Consider the following 18,411-nt stretch of genomic DNA (forward strand, 5'->3'; position numbering starts at 1 on the left):
AGCAGGTAAGTGAGGGAAGGTAGCAACGTTCCAACTAAAAAGGAAAGAGGTCCTCTTACCTAACCATACCTAAGGAAAACATATCTCTTGTTTGAGATTTTGGGATTATTCAAATCGACATAGTACCTTGGAATTTTATTTTTAAAACTGAAGGATTATCTACTGGGTTCTAGGTCACATGCAGATTTCATTACTTATTTTTCAGAATTTTGTCCAATAGTGAAAAGCATGTGCTGAGAGTGATCAAATCAGAGAAAAAGTGACACACTGTTTTCCCTCAAGGTGTGATGGTTGAGCAATTAGTGGTGTACCTCCAATGGATTTAGTTAACTGACAGCTGTTTAATTAAGATGGTCTGGAGCATGGAAAGCTTGGGCTTAAGAAGCAGCTTCTGTCGTCCCTTCAAGGTGTGTACTACTGCTTGTACTATGCAGAGAAAAGCAATGCACCAAGTCCAGGGATAGTGCATCCCTTATCGCACTAAGTACTGTCTCTAAAATAGTAGGTGGAATGCAGCAGCTGCCCCCACATGTGCAATTAGGGTTGTTGTCATAGTGTCCTCTGCTACCTGAAGACTCACACTATTGTGTATCATGATTGCATGTTATGCCTTTAGCCATGAGCAAAGACTTGGAAGTAATTAGACCAGGGGTTGATATTATTCAGCTTCATCCCCTACATTTTGAAAGCTTCATCTGCTACAAAGTGGGACTGTCTATCATATGTAGATATTTTAGATAATTTTGCATGTAATTTCAGTCTGCTGACACATTTTGCTTTCAAAAATGCTTAGTAGAGCTCAAAAAAATATTTCCTATCAAGATACCAACATTCCACTCAAATTTGCTATTAAATGCCCTGAATACACAGTTAGTGTTCATTTTCCAGCAGTGACACATTCATGAAGCACAGTATGAGAAGCAGAAATTTGGTAGAGCAGAGAAAATTATAATCAATTCATTCATTTAACTGCATGTTGCTGCACAGTAATGATGGGAATTTTAGAAGGCATTCAGCTGTTTGAGTAAATAGTGGTAGTTTTGGCATAGGGGAAAGAGTCTGGATTTTAGACACAGTGAAGATTTGCTTGGGTTTTAGATGAACCACAATCCATTTCATTGGTCTTTGAGGGACTTGAGAGTCTAATGGCATTTTCCTTACAAATGTTGAATATTCATCCAAAAAATACTAAGTCCCAGCTGTGTGCCAGGCATTGTGTTGGGGAGGGAGGAGATAGAGCAGTAGTCAAAGGAATCAGATATCTGGCCTGGACAACAAGCGCTCTCAGCATCAGTAGAGCCATTCTATGAGATGAGAAATGTCGGAGGAAGGACTAGATCTGTGGGATGAGGAAGATCATGAGTTCAGTTGTGAACATGTTGCCGCTGAGATGCTTAGTCAAGTGGAAGTGTGAAATAGTTGCATCTAAGAGATCCGAGTGACAGCCAAGTATAAATGTAGAGGTCATCAGAATAGAGGGGGCTATTTAGTGAGGATCTCTTAAAGTTGGATCCTTGACCTGGTGAGGAAGAAACCATCTGGAAATGAGTTAAAGAAAATACATAGAAGGTGGCCACAGCTATTGCTGTTCAGCTCACCACAGAACTGCAAGTTTATTTTTTTTCAAATAACAGATCTCCACTGTTCATATACACCCTTTTCTCTCCAGTATATGAAGCGGCAGCAGAACAGACATGGGCTAAGTCCCATTTAGTATATGATCCCAAAATGAAAAATTAGACCCACTTAGAGTCTTCTGTAGAGAACCATTAGTTCCAAACACATGATTTCATTACTTTTGGCCAACTGTTAAAATAATAGAGGTGTTGCTGTTGCTCAGGTGTGCCCTGGAGTTTCTGAAGCCTCTTTATGTTCACTTCCTCTGGGATGGAAGGTTTAGCCATCCTTGTTCCTGGGACTCATCCAGCCAGAAATGAGGGGAGCCTCAGAGGAACCTCAATATACCAACCCCATAAACATCCAGGAAGAAGGGAGCTAAAATAGAAACCCCTACTACCTTACTACGTCAGTCTTTTTTAAATTGAACAACGTCGACTAACTGAAGTCTTGCCGAGTGGATGGAAAAGACGTGAGAAAGAGCCACATGTCCCGAGGGATAAAACAGGCAGCTGCTATGAATGCCTCTGAATGTATAATTAAGCTAAAGTGACCTACAGAGAAAGGAATTAAGTGGATCTAAGTAATTGCATTATTTTTTTTAGGTTGTGATATAACTAAAAGTTGTAAGGGAGAAATGAAACATGAATCAATGAAAAAGACATTTTCTTAGACTACTAGGGTAGGAAAGCCATAACAGAAGCCCCCAACTGAGGTAGGAATGAAGCTTTGGAACTGTTGAAAGGAAGAGGACACTTGTCCACAGCTCCCTGCAGCATGGGCTGCTGGTTGCCTGAATTTCTTTTATGATCAAAGGTCTGGGTTAAACTGGAAAGAAATTAAGAAGGAAAGAGTGTGAAGAGACCTCCCGAAGAGAAAATGCTTTAGAACATGTTTTTCTTTTTCTTTTTCTTTTTTTTAAGATTTTATTTATTCATTAGAGAGAGTGCCAGGAGTAGAGGGAGGAGCAGAGGGAGTGGGAGAAGCAGATTCCCCACTGAGCAGAGCCAGGACCCTGAGATCAAGACCTGAGCAGGATCCGGGTCTCCAGGATCACAGCCTGGGCTGAAGGCAGGCGCCAAACCCCTGAGCCACCTGGGCTGCCCAAATGCCCATTGTTTTAAGGCCATTCCTGTTACTACACATTTACTTTCTTTCCATTTCAGAAATAGGATTGTATAAAGAATTTCTCCCATATATATAAAAATTCCTTCTAAATGGATCTGAGTGTGGAATATTTGGGTTTTAGTAGCTATTTTTTTTTCCTGGAAATATCCATTCTTCCACCTTTGGTTATATATTTTTTTATTCATATCATGATAAATCCACTTCTGAATCCCACTTGAACGGGGACATGCTTGGAGTTGTGGCTCAAGATGTTGGGCTGGTTTAGGGCACTTGAGTGGCTCAGTCCATTAAGCATCTGCCTGTGGCTCAGGTCATGATCCCAGAGTCCAGGGATCAAGCCCTGTATCGGGCCCCCTGTTCAGCAGGGATCCTGCTTCTCCTCTCTCTGCAGCATCTCCTCGCTCGTGCTCTCTCATAGGTGCTCTCTCTCTCAAATAAATAAAATCTTAAAAAAAAAAAAAAGATATTGGGTTGGTTTGCCTTGGTTTTCTCTTCATTGCAATCGTGACCGATAGTGCTCATTAAGAAGACAGTCATGTGAAGCAGAATAAGTGAAACTGTTGGACCTGTACAGTCGTTACAACTGTAAATATGGTTCCATCATTGTCACACCAGAACTCAGGGCCACCTGAGTGAGGAAGATGAAAGTTATGGGGACTACTGGACACGTACTGTCCTTTGAGATGGAAATTGATTTTTCTTTTCCTCTTTTGATTTTCACTGTTAAAACTGTGTGAGTGTAAGAATAACGACCAACTGGATGTTTATGTGCCTGGCACTGGAATAGATAATTCACATATACCATTGGTTTGGATGAAAAAAAAATGAAACCAATAAGGAACTAAGCCTAGAATGCCTTTTAGGGAAGAAAATACATATGAGCAACTAGGACCCCCAATGGAAAAGAAGCAACAGAAAGGGCAGAGGATGAGACCCTGGGAGGAAGTAAGGCAGCAGAATCATGGCTAAACCCTTCTGCATTAAGCCGTAAGAATTTAGTTTTGCTCCCGAGGATCAGGGCAAAAACACAAAAGGAGTCTTTAAGCTGGGCCACTGTATGGGTGATACAGTCAAAGAGAAGTTTTAAGTTATTGCTTTACAATTCAAGAAGTGACTATTTTGTGGAACCCTTAAATTTCCTGTGACAGCCGCATGCCACAGCCATGTTTTGGGGGAGATTGTCAAAAAGAGGCGGTTTCCTACTAATGGAGTGACACTAGAGTAAATTCCTTTTAAAGGAATTGAAATTTGCATGGACTTTTTGCAAGGCACTTGTATTTATGGCAGGGATTGTTTGAAACATCACACGGTCTTGCCATATCATTGGCAGATCAAGAGGACAACTACTCAAAAGTGGCAGAGTGTATCCACTGATTCCCAGGTGCACTTGGAAAGATTTTACTGTAACCCAGAGAATGAAATATGGGTATGTATCTATAACTACTTTAAAGCTGTTGTTAATCCTGTAGAGAAGGTCAGGAAGCTAAATGCTTCTTAGTAGGGTGGTTTCTTTCAGTAGTAACTTAACAGGTTTTACTCTTTTGGCTGTATGCTATCCTGATTTTTCATGTTGTTTGAATGCAGACTATTTACCTAATGAAACAATGAAGGTTTTATGATTTGAACAACAACAACAACAAAAAAAGTTAGCTGACGTTAGAAATTGGTTAGAAGTGAGCATGAGAATTTAAGGTTCAAACCCCTTCCTTCCCGACAAGGAATTCAAACACATCTTGGTCATGACAAACCCAAGCAAAAAGCATCACATGCTTGTTTGCTCACTTTATCTGTGTGTCTATCTTCTAAAGATTTTATTTGAGAGAGAGAGAGAGAGAGAGCATGAATGGGGAGAGGGGCAGAGGGAGAAGCCGACTGCCCCCTGAGCAGGGAGCCTCATACAGGACCGGATCCCAGGACCCTGAGATCATGACCTGAGCTGAAGGCAGACGCTTAGCTGACTGAGCCACCCTGGCGCCCCAATCTATTTTGAAATTCACTTAGCTTTTGAGCCCTCACTTCTGTTGATAGTAGAAACTAACTGGCCAATTCAAGATTAACTCAGCCTCTTCTAGTTTAAACTCAGCTCCTTGGATTCTTTTCCACCCCCTCCACCCATATTTGTTAGGACCACCCATAGCCTGAATCTGTGCTATTCCTGAACCTATTGTGCAAGTACCGGAATAGCTGAGGACAAAAACTTGCTTTTTTCTACTTGGTGATTCAGCGCATCCTCTGCATTTGGATGTAGAAGATCCTCACGGTCTGTGCCCACTGTCCTCTGTCCCTCTACCTGCCTTTTCCACAGACCTCCTTGTCCCTGATTTTTCAGCTTTGTTCCTTGTGAGTTTCTGATCAACCAGCCAAGCCGTACACCAGTGCCCCTGAGTCTGTCTGTAACCTTATCTGGGGCTCCTTTACTCACTCCTCATGGAGTGGGTTACCACTCAAAACTATCCACTGGGAGGATGTCAACTCACTAGTGTCTTTCACTTCCACTGAGTAGGGCTCTAGTTCAACAACAGTCGATTTTCAACTTGGCACGAACATACAGAGCTTACCCATGCATGCAGCAAAACCAGCCTTTTTCCCTCATCAGTTGATCCTGGGGGGAACCCCCCATGAAGTCATAGGTATGAGCTGCAGGAGAGGCGTTGGTGCCACAGTGGTTCTGGGCCACGTGTTCCTGCAGCTTTCTTATGTTCTCTGGACCTGTTTGAGATTGATCCCCATTGTATCCCTTCCATTTTAAAATGGATAGCTGCGGGTAAATTGGTGGGTCTGTGAGTCTGAAGCGCATTGCAGTGGGTAATCTTGGCCCTGTGACACTTGATGTTTCTTGGTGAGAAGTTCACCTTCTACCAAAGCACTATAGCATCCCAAGAGTTGTTTGCTTGAGCCCTGAAAGGGGCTCTGCTATTGGAGCTTGCCAGAGGCTCCACACAGCATCCTACTCTCTAATCCAGAGGCTCCATGCTGCATCCACACAGATCTCTATTATGGGATGCTGGGTTGTATGGCCCAAGAGACAGGGTTGCTTTTACACAGCCTTGATCTCCAATTCTCTTTCTTGCTCTGCTCCCCATTCAAAAATAGCAGCCCTCCATATCACTGGTAAATGGGTATAGATAGTGTATGTTGCCCCCAGAACCTGAAGAAGTATTGTGTTTCTTTGTTAGCAATTGGAGATACAAGGGTGATAGATTCAAATTTACTTTTTTTTTTTTTAAGGGAGAATGGGGGAGGAAGTGCAGAGGGAAAGAGACTATTAAGCAGACTTCACGCCCAGCACAGACCCTGACATGGGGCTTTATCCCCTGACCCCAAGATCATGACAGCTGAAATCAAGAGTCAGACACTTAACCGACTGAGCCACCCAGGTGCCTCACTTACATTTACTTTGGAAGGGATGTCACATTTTATCCCAGACCACCAGCTGCCTGAAACTTCACTGATGTGGAAGGATTCTGAATCGTCATGAGGATTTCCCATCCAGCACATGGAGGACATGTGTGGTCATACCAAGGCATCCAGCTTCCTTGCAAGTTCTTTCTCAGTTGGCCCAATTAATACCATATCATCCACACAGTAAACCAATATTATGTTTTACATGATATCCAGATGGCTCTGGGCCCTTTGGCTATATTGCAACAGAGAGCAGGATAATTAGCATAATTCTAGAGTAAAACCGTGAATATATATAGTTGTCCCTCATATGTGAATGCAAAGTGCATGTGATACTTCTTCATGATAAATATTGAAAAAAATCTATTTGCTATATCAAAAGCTGCACTTTTAGCTTCTGTTTAGAATGTAGAAAATCAGAACATTCCTAACCTTGTATCTGGAAAAAGTCTGAAAAATTATGACTTCTCTTAAGCCCATCAAATAGCTGAGGTAGCAGAGCAATCAACTAGCTTGAAATCTAAAGAAAGACAGATGGACTTGAAATCAAAGAAAAATGGGACATGAACATTTGTTTACCTGGGTCAGATGCTGGGTGTCATATAAGCTGATAAGAATTCAGCTAAGATTTTTAACAAATTACTAAAGACTGAATGTGGGCTGGTATGAGAATATAGAATTCCTGGGAGATGGCAAACACAAAGACAATTTGCATGCATTCACAGGCTCTTCACCAAGTGTTCGCAAGAAAGATTGGAGGACCAGAGACTGAAGAAATCCTCCTTTACTGTGCAGACCTGGGGCAGGAGAAGCAGGTGCTGTGGAAAGGCATGAAGCCTCTCTCGTGTGTTGCTCTCCTACCTCTTCATGAAAAAAAAGGCATACACCGCTGGCCACTGGAGGAAGGCACCAAGTCCAGTAATCTTTAGGGACACACTGCAGCTAGGGGAAAGAAACAGAAAAAAAATCTGTCTACCATTGGGGGAAATTAGCCAAATCTGTTGTCAAGCTAACCAAGAAAAAGAGAAGACATAAATTACTGTGAGAAAGGACATAACCACTGATTGTACAGCCTTTAAAAGGATAAAAGAGAATACTATAAACAATTCTTTGCCCATAAATTTGATTATTTAAATGAAATGGACCAATTCCTAAAACATAGACTACCGAAACGAGAAGAAATAGAATAGCCATTTCCTTCACTAATGATTCTAATGATTATTTAATGGAGAATTAATACACAATTTCTAGCCTATACAAACTCTTTCAGAAAAGAGAAGACATGAGAATACTTTCAACTCATTTTAGAAGGCCAGCATAACTGACACTAAAACCAAAGGCATAACAAGAAATCTGCAGACCACTATGCCTTAAAAGACAAAAAATTCTTAGCAAAATATTAATGGATCACAGCCAGTAAACATATAAAAATAATTATACATCATGACCAAGTGGAGTTTTTCGAGAAATGCAAGGCTGATTTAACACTCAAAAGTCAATCAATATAATTCATCATGTCAATGGATTAAAGAAAACCACATGACTATTTTAATAGTTGCAGAAAATCATTTGACAAAATTCAACATCCATTGATGACTTAAAAAAACACAACTCCATGTAAATCAGAGAGATTTTTTTGTACTTGAAAAAGGGTACTTGTGAAGAACCTACAGCGAGCATCATACTTAATATTGAAGGATCTAATGCTTTCCCTCAGCATCACAAATAAGGCAAAGATGTGCACTTTCAGTACTCCTATAAAATATACTCTTACCATTCCTATTAAATATAATCCTGATAAATAAACATATGAGAGGTTCCAGCCCATATAATAACAGAGGAAATGGAAATAAAAATCATGCAGATAGAAAAAGAAGAAAATAAAATTATTAGTATTTGCAGAGACCTTTTATGTAAGAAATTCAAAAGCATCTACAAAAAATCTTCTAGGACTCATAAGTGCACTTAGAAGTCAAAAATTCATGTATAACTTTTGACTCCCTAAAAACTTTACTAAATAGCCTACTGTTGACTTGAAGATTTACCAATCACATACACAGTTGAGTAACACCTAATTTGTATGTTATATATATATTATGTGCTATACTCTTACCTTAAATAAGCTAGGGAAAAAGAAAATGTTGTTAAGAAAACCATAAAAAAGAGAAAATACATATACAGAACTGTACTGTATTTATTGAAAACAAATCCACATATAAGTGGACCCATGGAGTTCAGACTTGTGCTGTTCAAGGGCTAACTGTATAATGTGCTCATAAATCGAAAGAATCAACATTGTTAAGATGTCACTCCTCCCCCAAATTTATATGTAAAATCAACGCAATAACGTTCAGTGGGATTTTTTTGCTGTTGTAAAAATTGACAAAGTGGATTATAAAACTTACATGGAAATGTGAAGGAAGTTAAATAAACAAAACAATTTTTTAAAAAGAAAAAATTGGAGAATTTACATGAACAGATTTAAAGTATATATACTTAGTGAATGGAACATAAAAGAGACTCCAGAAATACACATTGTATATATTATAAATACATTATAAATTGATTATAGATAATACCAGTTGATGTTTGACAGAGGTGCCAGGATAATCCGATGGAGAAAGGATAGTCTTTTCAATGATGCTGGAACAATTGGACATCCATACACACACAAAGACGCAAAAAGAACCTTGACACATAACTTGAATCATATATAAAAATTAATTCAAAATGTATTGTAGATCTAAATTTAAAACCTAAACTATAAAACTCTCAAAGGAAACATGTGAGAAAATCTTGGCAATCTTGAGTTAGACAAAGATTTATTGGGATACAAAAATCACAGAACACATAAGGAATAAATGATAGAACACATAAGGAATAAATGATAAGTCATTCTTCATCAAAATTAAAATTTTTCTTCAAGGATACTGTTAAGAAAATGAAAAGAAAACTAGCAGACTGGGAGATCATACTGGCAAAAGGAACCAGGCTGGTAACCAGAGTATATAAAGAACTCATGCAATTCAATAATAAAAATAAAACAAACAATCTATTAACAATTTAATGAAAGATTTCAACAAATGCTTTATCAAAAAGTATATTAAGAGGGTAGAAAACACAGGAAAGATACTCAACATCATAAATTTGTGGAAAAATGCATGTTAAAAGCATGGTGAGATACCTCTACACACAGATGAGATTAGCTAAAGATAGCAAACAGACAACAACAAACTGAAAATAACAAGTGCTAGCAAGGCTTCAGAGCGACCAGAAGGGATTCTCGTGTTGTTGATGTTGGTGGGAATGCCATATGGCACAGCTACTTAGGAAAACACTTCGCCAGTTTTGTAAAAAGTTAATACACTCACCATACAATCCAGCAGTTCCTAAGATTCTATTCAAGAGAGATGAAAATCTTCACCCAACAAAAATGAAACAAAAGAAACCAAAAGTTTATAATGGTTTTATTCATAATAGCAAAATAAAAGGCAAAAATCAAGAGGGGAAAAGAAAATGCTAGGTTTTTATTTCCCATTTAAAAAAAATTCTGCTACAATTTCAACAGCCTTGAAAGGAAGATACTCTTCTTCCTTCTAATCAAGGAAGAAACCAAGGCTTTGGAGGGGTTACGAGGTTATTTCCTCTAAACTGAGATCAAGAGGTACAAACCTCAGTTGTAGGATAAATAAGTCATGGAGATGAAAAGTACAGCGTAGGGAATATAGTCAGTTAGTATCGTAATAACGTGGGACGGTGACAGGATAGTGACTGAACTTAACCATGATGAGCATTGAGTAATGTACAAAATTGCGGAGTCAATATATGGCACATCTGAAACTAGTATAAAATTGTATTTTAATTATACTTCAATTAAAAAATGGTAGGGACAGACCTGCAACAGGGGCACCCCCCACCTCTGAAAAAAAAGAAAAAATGTTATTCCAAACATAGCTGGTAAGATGCAGAGCCAGGTTTCAAACCCAAGCCCTACATTATTATTATTCTGGCTATTGTTTTGATAAATCTGGGTTGATCAACATATTTTCAATACCGTGTTCTCTAGAAACTGCATATGTCACAGGTTGAGTCCTTGAGATAAACCTGGGAACCCTAGTTAAAGGGAATGTAGACACGTCAGATGTCAGTTGGGCGGTGGGGGGCTCTTAGTTTACCTTTGCCAAGCGCAGAGTCCGCATATCTGCATGGTGGTGACCTCCAGAGAGCCCAGCGTGTTCGTGGGCTTCAGACTGTTCCTCATTTGAGGGCTTGCCCTTGAGTAGCTCGGGAGGGAATTCAATCAAGAAGCTCCTGTGTGGGGAAGGCATGTCTCCTTCCCGCCGGAAATGCTCTTGGGTCATGGGGTGGGGCTGCCGTGGAGCTGGTGCCCCTGCAAATCAAGCTTAGCTGGGTTTTCAGTCTTGTAAGTCATGAGCAGCGAGTGGGGTTCAGTGGTCACGGGAATCTGTTTTAAATGCTGACAGAGGACGAAAAGGCACGGCTCATAACACGCTGCTTTTAAAATCTATGACTTGTGACATTATTAAGAACACAGCAAGGGTTTGAAAATTATGTCCTGAACATCCCGGCCTTGTATCTGTAAATTCACAAACTAATTGAATGAGAAGAGTCAAGGCATGTCTATATCAAAATTAAGTCTTCTGGGGAAAAAAAGCCTTTCCCAAACTAGTTTTTATAAACCAATACATCTAAAAGTGCGCTGATGAAAATAGAAGCCCAGAGGCCCCTGGGTGGCTCGGTTGGTTAAGCATCTGCCTTTGGCTCAGGATCCTGGGATCAAGCCCCGAATCGGGCTCCCTGCTCCATAAGGAGTCTGCTTGTCCCTCACCCTCTGCCCTCCTCTCCATTCATGCTCTCTCTTTCAAATAAATAAAATAAATAAAATATTAAGCCCATAAAAGGACAGTTCAGTAGCAGCATCCTCAAGGGTGAGGAGTGCTCAGGGGAGACTGGGGCTTAGGTTAGGACTCACGTGAGAACTGGGTCTATAAATGTGCTGCGTGGGACGAATGGAGGATTCAGGATGCTTTACAATTATCTTGGTTGCAAATCAGTGTCGCAAGCAGTAAAATTAAATTATCAGTGGGCAGGAAAGGAGAGTAGATACAGTGGGAAATAACCCATCTAGACAAATAACAGCAAACATGAGCATTTAGATAAAAACAAAGACAGGTGCCCCCATCACAGAGGGTTTCCTCATCTGACACAGAATCCCTTACTTGAAGGATCATCCCACCATGTCCTCAGTAAATTCAGGATGTCGCTTATAGACGGTATATTTATAACCACGTCTACTGAATATTTACTGCTGGGCGCAAGAAGTCCCAGGAAACTGTAATGCCAGGGTGCGTGCTGGATGATGGGGACCGGGTGGTTGACCTTCCCAGCTTCCCACGGGCTGGCACGGTGGCTGTCCAGAAAGCTTATGCTTGGGGCAGAGGTGGGGCTGTGTATGGAGGACATCTAATTAGTCCAGTTGGTTCTATTCCTGCAGAGTTTTCCTCCACCTATTCTCATGTCAGGTGAAGAGGAGACTACATTTCTGGCTCATTGTTTGTTGCAGGATTTTTGAAACGAGGACACTTAGAGTTGGTGTTGGTGCCCACAGAAGCCTGAATGAGACACTGGGGTAAAGCAACCAACTTCACTGAGGACTGGTTTGACAGATCAAGGTGATATGCCCATCTTTGTCAGGTGGCGAGGTCAGGGAACCATTTGATTTTAACAGATGATTTAGGGCTTGTCATGTATTATTACTTTGTGTTGTTCGACGTTATTCTTCCTGTGTCAGGCTTGCCCCTACAGTGGTTAGCCACCTTTGAGATGCCGAGTATCTCTGTAGAAATTCGGAGCTGGAGTCGATTGGGGGTAGAGTTGTCATCAGTTTGTGGACGGGAGCCGAAGCTCTGACCAGGAACGAAATCCTGCAGAGAGCAAAGCTGGAAAGAAGGGAAGGCCCAGGTAGGCGCCAGAGAAATCTGGGTCCCGGAGGCCAGTGAGAATGTCACCTGGAAGGAGAAGGGCTGTCAAATCACAAAGGTCGAGGGGCTGCAGTGACTGGGAGGGTGCTCCCCAGCTGAGGGGCCCTCGGAGGTGCCTCGGCAGACACCCAGGAACGCTGCTCGGAGAGCTCGTCCCTTCTGGGCAGGGCATGTGGGGCGGGCAGCATGCGCCGGGCCGGGAGGCAGCGGCAGGTAGGCCGGACCCAGCTGGGACAAAGCCCGCACTCGGCAGGACGGGGGCCACTGCACGGGCCACACGGTAAACTGAGGAAGGGCGGTCAGGCCCCCTGGGCCCGCCCGGCTGTGAGATGCTCCGTGGCCTGCAGGCAGCGCTGAGGCCCCAGGGCTCTGGCCAGACTCAGGCGCACGGGGGGGGGGGGGGGGGGGGGGGGGGGGGTCCGGGGGTATCAACGTCTTGAATAAAACCCCCCACTCTCAGGCACAGATGCTCCTTAAACAGGGCGCCCCCTGCGCTCAGGGGAGGTGACCCCGTGGGGACCCGCCAGGGCCCTGAGGAGCAGCGAGCGAGGTGTCGGCGGTGTCAGGCCGAGGAGGCCCTGACCCCGAGACCCGGTGGGAGGTTCGAGTCTCCTCCCGCCGCTGGGACGCAGGACCACGTGACCCTCGCCTCCCAGCTCCGCAGGTGAGAGGTCCGGGCGGCTTCCTGGGCTGCCGCCTGCCGCCTGCCACCTGCCGCTGGGCGCCCCTCGTGAGCCCTCGCGGGTCCCCACGCTGGGCCCACCCGGACACCCCAGGATGCCCCCAGCCTCGAGCCGCCTGCAAAGACGCTTTGGAGCCCGGGCCGGTGCCCCTGGGGATTTTGGTGACGGGGATGCCACCCCCACCCCGACCCCCACCCGACCCCCACCCCCACCCCCACCCCCGCGGTCCCTGGGGCCTGCGCCGGGAGGGGCGCTTCTATGGGGGGGGGGGCCGCGGGGCGGGGGCGGGGAGCCCTGCAGGAAGGGGCGGGCAACCGCGGGTCCCGCCGTCCGCCCCGGCCCGGGGTCTGAGGGCAGGTGCATCAGGAGACTCCAAAGGAGCGTGAAAATGGGGCAAGGGAGAGACCGGTACAAAAGGAAAGACCGGTTCGTGGGGAATCAGTGTTTGTAGCTGTTCCGTCCAACACGGCGGCCACGAGTCACCTGTGCCTATTTAAATTTAAATGAATCAAATTCCACAAACCTGCGCCTTCCATCCCTCGGCTGCCCTCCCCGGCGGCGGCGCGCAGTGGCTCCCGCCCAGCGGCGGTTCTGGACGCGGCCCGTGCGGGGCATTTGCATCACCGCCCGGAGTCCCGCGGACAGCGCGGGCCTCTAGCCGTGCGCAGGCCCTAACGCCCCCTAGAACCCAAAGCCCCCGTCCTGGTGGTGCTTCTGCTGGGAGGTCTACGGGAAGCAGGGGCGGCGCTGCTGGCACTTGGTGGGGACCGGGGCCGCCGGACGTGATGCAACCCAAAATTGTCCGGTTTGCAGGCAGACTTTTGAAAGTCCTAAAATCTATTGATTACGACCTAAGCTTAGATCCTGAGTCCAGGGATCCCTGGGTGGCGCAGCGGTTTGGCGCCTGCCTTTGGCCCAGGGCGCGATCCTGGAGACCCGGGATCGAATCCCACATCAGGCTCCCGGTGCATGGAGCCTGCTTCTCCCTCTGCCTGTGTCTCTGCGTCTCTCTCTCTCTCTCTGTGACTATCATAAATAAATAAAAATTAAAAAAAAAAAAAAGATCCTGAGTCCATTTAATGCGTAAGCACAAGCTGCTTCTTACCGTGCACCTAGTTATCCAGGAACACAAAAAGCTAGTCTTCGAAATCTAGTCGCTATTTCAGAAAATCTCTATACTGAGGGATCATTATGCTATTGCGTGGCCAGCACGCTGGCATCAGTTCGCTTCAGATTCACAGGGATTTTACGTGCAGGTGCAATGATCTTACTAAATCATTATAACTTCTGGTATGGCTGGGGAATACTTGACTGAAGGCCTTCTACTTCTTCCTGGAGTCAGGATATTGTATTCGTTTTTAAAAGTTATGAGTAAAGGTTGTATTAGCAACAGATTTTATTATAAGAGAGTCAAAGGGCCATTTGAAAACATTTATGTAGAAGGGGCTTCAGTTTGATAGAAGGGAGAAGAAGCGTCGGGGATGGGCTCCTAACACTCCCCCACCCGCCTTGCACCTGTTCCCTTGCTCCCTGTGCACCCCCCCACACACACACACAACCTCCGGCCCCCCCTCCAGCCCAGCAGACAGGCTCCTGCTTAGACCTCTCTCCCCGCCAGGCCCGGAACACTCCTTCCCGGTGCTTCTTTGCTCTCTTCCCTTAGGTGTCAGCTCAGACATCCCAGCGGCCGTCCCCTGCGCCCCCATCTGCAGTGGCTTCCCACGTCACCGTCACCCCCTGCCCAGGTCTGGTGCTGCCTGTCCCGTCCCCACCGCCTCACCTGGCAGCAGGGACTTTGTCTCCTTCACCCCTACAGCCAACACCCCTAAACCCGACTGCTCAGGCAGTCACCCCCGAAGGAAGGAAAGAAACCTAAGTCCCTTGGAGAACTCGAGGCACTGATAGGTAAGGATTATTTTTTTGAAGGTGGGAAAACCATTTTCTAGAAATGTGAAATGCATAAAGACTTAGGACTTCAGCTGCTGTCAGCTTTCTTCTTTGTTAGATTAGACAACCCCATTTTGCAAGTTGCTTGTTCTCTTTGGGATTTAGCTCACAGATGATAGGGATGCTGCACAGGGAGCTTTGGGTTTTGCCCGGTCGGCCCCAGGAAGAGTTTGACAATCTCCTCACCGCTCGGATCGGGCCGTTCCCTACCGGGGCCTCCGCTCCTCCGCGCGCTGTGCCAACCGGTTGTCACGGCATTAATTAAACTGCAAGAATAAAGGCATTGCATGTCATTTTCTATATTGGATGCCTTCATGTTATGGCCATATCTCCATGGAGAAATCCCGTACATAAAGTGAAAACAAACGCCTGGTAACTTCACAAAAGCTCAATTGGGGTATTGTTAAGAGGAGAAATTGCAGCCTACTGAATGTGAACTCTGCCGCCTGGATATATTTTGTAAATGTCTAGAGAAATATGAGTGGATCACAGTCTTTATTTTCTAAAACGTATTTGCACTTCCTTCCCCCAAAAACATCTGTGGCAATTTAAAGATGGTCACACCACTTCGTGGATATGATCCTCCGGATTCCTGTACCCCAGTGATAGACTATTAACTGCTGTGACATCAGAAAAATATACTGTCCGAGACTTTCATGCATATGGAAAAAACTTGAGATATATTTTGGAGGTTCCCAGATATACATACACACCTTGTCAGGCATGCTGCATTTTAAGAAATATGGCTTTTAGTAACAGCAGCATAATGAAATATAAAATAAAGTGCAAAAACCATGGCCTTGCTGTTCCCCAGCAGAAGAATAAAAGACTTTGGAAAGATAAGGCTTTATCTCCACATTCCAAAGGTCAACTAACTCACTGAGCTTCTGTTAAACTACCATTGGCAAAAATTCCACAGAAGCCCTCTGGAAGCTTCCTCCAGAAAGAAACTGTGGACAGGGTTAGCAAAACACATAGTCCGCCCCTCGTTAACCTGAGGGCACAAGGGCAGCGTGAGAGCCTGGAAGGCAGGAGAGGAGTGGGACCCTGAAGCATAGACAAGACTAGTGCTCCTTGCACTGTCGCCACGTGTCCACCAAGACATAGGGTAGGAATTAAGTGTTCGGAATTTTTATCACAGTTGGAAAAAGTAACCACATTAACCTTGAACCCAATAGTAATATATTTTATTTATTAACTCAACTATTATGTGTGTGTTTTTAAATTTTATTTTTCTAGTAATTGATTTTTATTGTAACGTTTAAAAATATTAGTCCACTGCAGGTTGTAATTAAAAATCCTTCACTGCACGGGCAACTGGGTGGCACAGTCAGTGGAGCATTTGACTCTTGGTTTCGGCTCAGGTTGTGAACTCAGCATTGTGAGATGGAGCCCCATGTGGGGTTCTTTGCTCAGCGTGGAGTCTGCTTGAGATTCTCTCCCTCTGCCCCTCCCACTGGTTCTCTCTCTCTCTCTCTCTCTCTCTCTCAAATAAATGACTGAATCTGTAAAACAAAATCCTCACTGTAGATAATTTTAGAAGCACTGGTCAAAATCGATCTTGAATGTAAACAACTCCGTTGCCAAGGAGCGCACTCTTAGCAGAACTGAATTTAGAGCACTTGGAAGTACAGGTTGTTCTCGGGTTGTGTATTAAATGCATCCTGGAAAGTCTGAGTTATCAGTTGGGAGGTCAGATTATTTCTAAGTTAGCTAACTACCTTGGTTATGTGATTAATTCACTCATTTAACATATATGTATTGTTAAATATTCTAGATGCTTAGAATACATGAATGAATACATAGAGTGAATAAAACAGCAAAAAAAAATGGAGGTGACATTCTAGTGGAAGGAGATGAATAGTAAACAATAAGCAGAATGAGCAAGTAAAGTACACAAATGTAGAGCAGTAAATCAGTGATAGAAAGGCATTAGGTAGGAGTACCAGAGTGCCCGAGGTGGTGTGTGTGTGCATGTGTGTGCGTGTGCGTGTGTGTATAATGAGGATAATTTAAAATACTGTGGTTAAGGGTAAGCCTCAATGAGAAGTGGTATTTGAATAGAAGTTTGTATGTCATGTGGCTTTAGGGGGAAGAATGGTGCAGGCTGAGGGAAGAGCTAATGCAAAGAGCTGGCTTGCGATAGCTGGGAGGACAGGTCAGTGAGGAGCAGGGAGCCCGGGTGGTCAAGGGGAGCGGGTAGGAGATGATGTCAGAGAGGGAATGGTAACCGAGACCTCCTAGGGCCACTGTGAGGACTTTGGCTTTTACTCTGAGTGAAACAGAAAGCCCATCATAGGGGGCCTTGAGTACTTTAAATGACCACCCAGGCTGCTGTGTTTAGGTAGAGTATGATGGGAGACGAGTTTGGAGGCTATTCCATGTGAGAGAGGATGATGGTTTGGTCTATGGTGGTAGTGAGAGAGGTGACGAGAAGTAGGTAGATTCTAGTTCTATTTTTAGGGTAGAACTGACAGGATTTCCTGACTTATGAGGACATAGCATGTAAGAGATACAGAGAAATCAACTATTTTTGGCCTCAAGTCCTTTTTTTTCTGCCATTATTACCTCAGAGCCATATTAGTTAAGCTATGATTTCTGATTTTTATTGCAAGTCTCAGCTGGAAGAAGCAAAAGGAGATTCTTTTGTAGGATCAATCTTCTGTCATCAGTGCCTAGATCCTGGTGATGGCTCAGGATGAGCCCAGAAGACCCTTATACACGTACTGTCTATTGGAGAGGGTTGGGGCCTTTAGCATTCCAAAAGGTCTGTTCATCAGACATGCAACTAGAGAGCTACATTTTTTGAGTTTCAACCATATTCCTTCTGAAATTTAAACTTCAATTGGACTTAAAATCTGACCCCTTCAAAAATCTGCCTTTGATCATAGGGCCCTGAAATCAGCAAGCTTCTGCATTTAGCACCAGAGCAGCATGTGGTTTTAAAGCAACCTCAGACAATGAGAAAAGGACCGTCTCTTCAATAAATGGTGCTGGGGAAACTGGACAGCCACATGCAAAAGAAAGAAACTGGATCACTGTCTTACACCATACAAAAAAATCAACTCAAAATGGATTAAGTCTTAAATGTAGGACCTGAAACCATGAAGATCCTAGAAGAAGACATAGGTGGTAAGCTCTCTGACATTGGTCTTGGGAATGATTTTTTGGATTTGACGCCAAAGGCAAAAATACACAAGTAGGACTACATCAAACTAAAAAGCTTCTGCGGAGCAAAGGAAACCATCAACAAGATGAAAAGGCAACCTGCTGGTCATGATCCCAGGGTCCTGGGATCAAGTCCCACATCAGGCTCCTGACAAGGAGCGTGCTTCTTCCTCTGCCTAAGTCTCTGCCTCTCTCTTGGTGTCTGTCATGAATAAATAAATAAATAAAATCTTAAAAAAAAAAAGGCAACCTACTGAATGAGAGAAAATATTTGCAAATTATGTATCTGATAAGGGATTAACATCCAAAATATATAGAGAAGAGAAAAAAATATAGAGAGAGAACCTATATAGCTAAATAACAAAAAACCAAACAGTCTGATTAAAATAGGAGAGGACCTGAATAGATGTTTTTCTGAAGAAGAGAGGGATGGCCAACAGGTACATGAAAAGATGCTCAATATC

Source organism: Vulpes lagopus, chromosome 11 (assembly GCF_018345385.1).
Source record: "Vulpes lagopus strain Blue_001 chromosome 11, ASM1834538v1, whole genome shotgun sequence".
NCBI lineage: Eukaryota > Metazoa > Chordata > Mammalia > Carnivora > Canidae > Vulpes > Vulpes lagopus.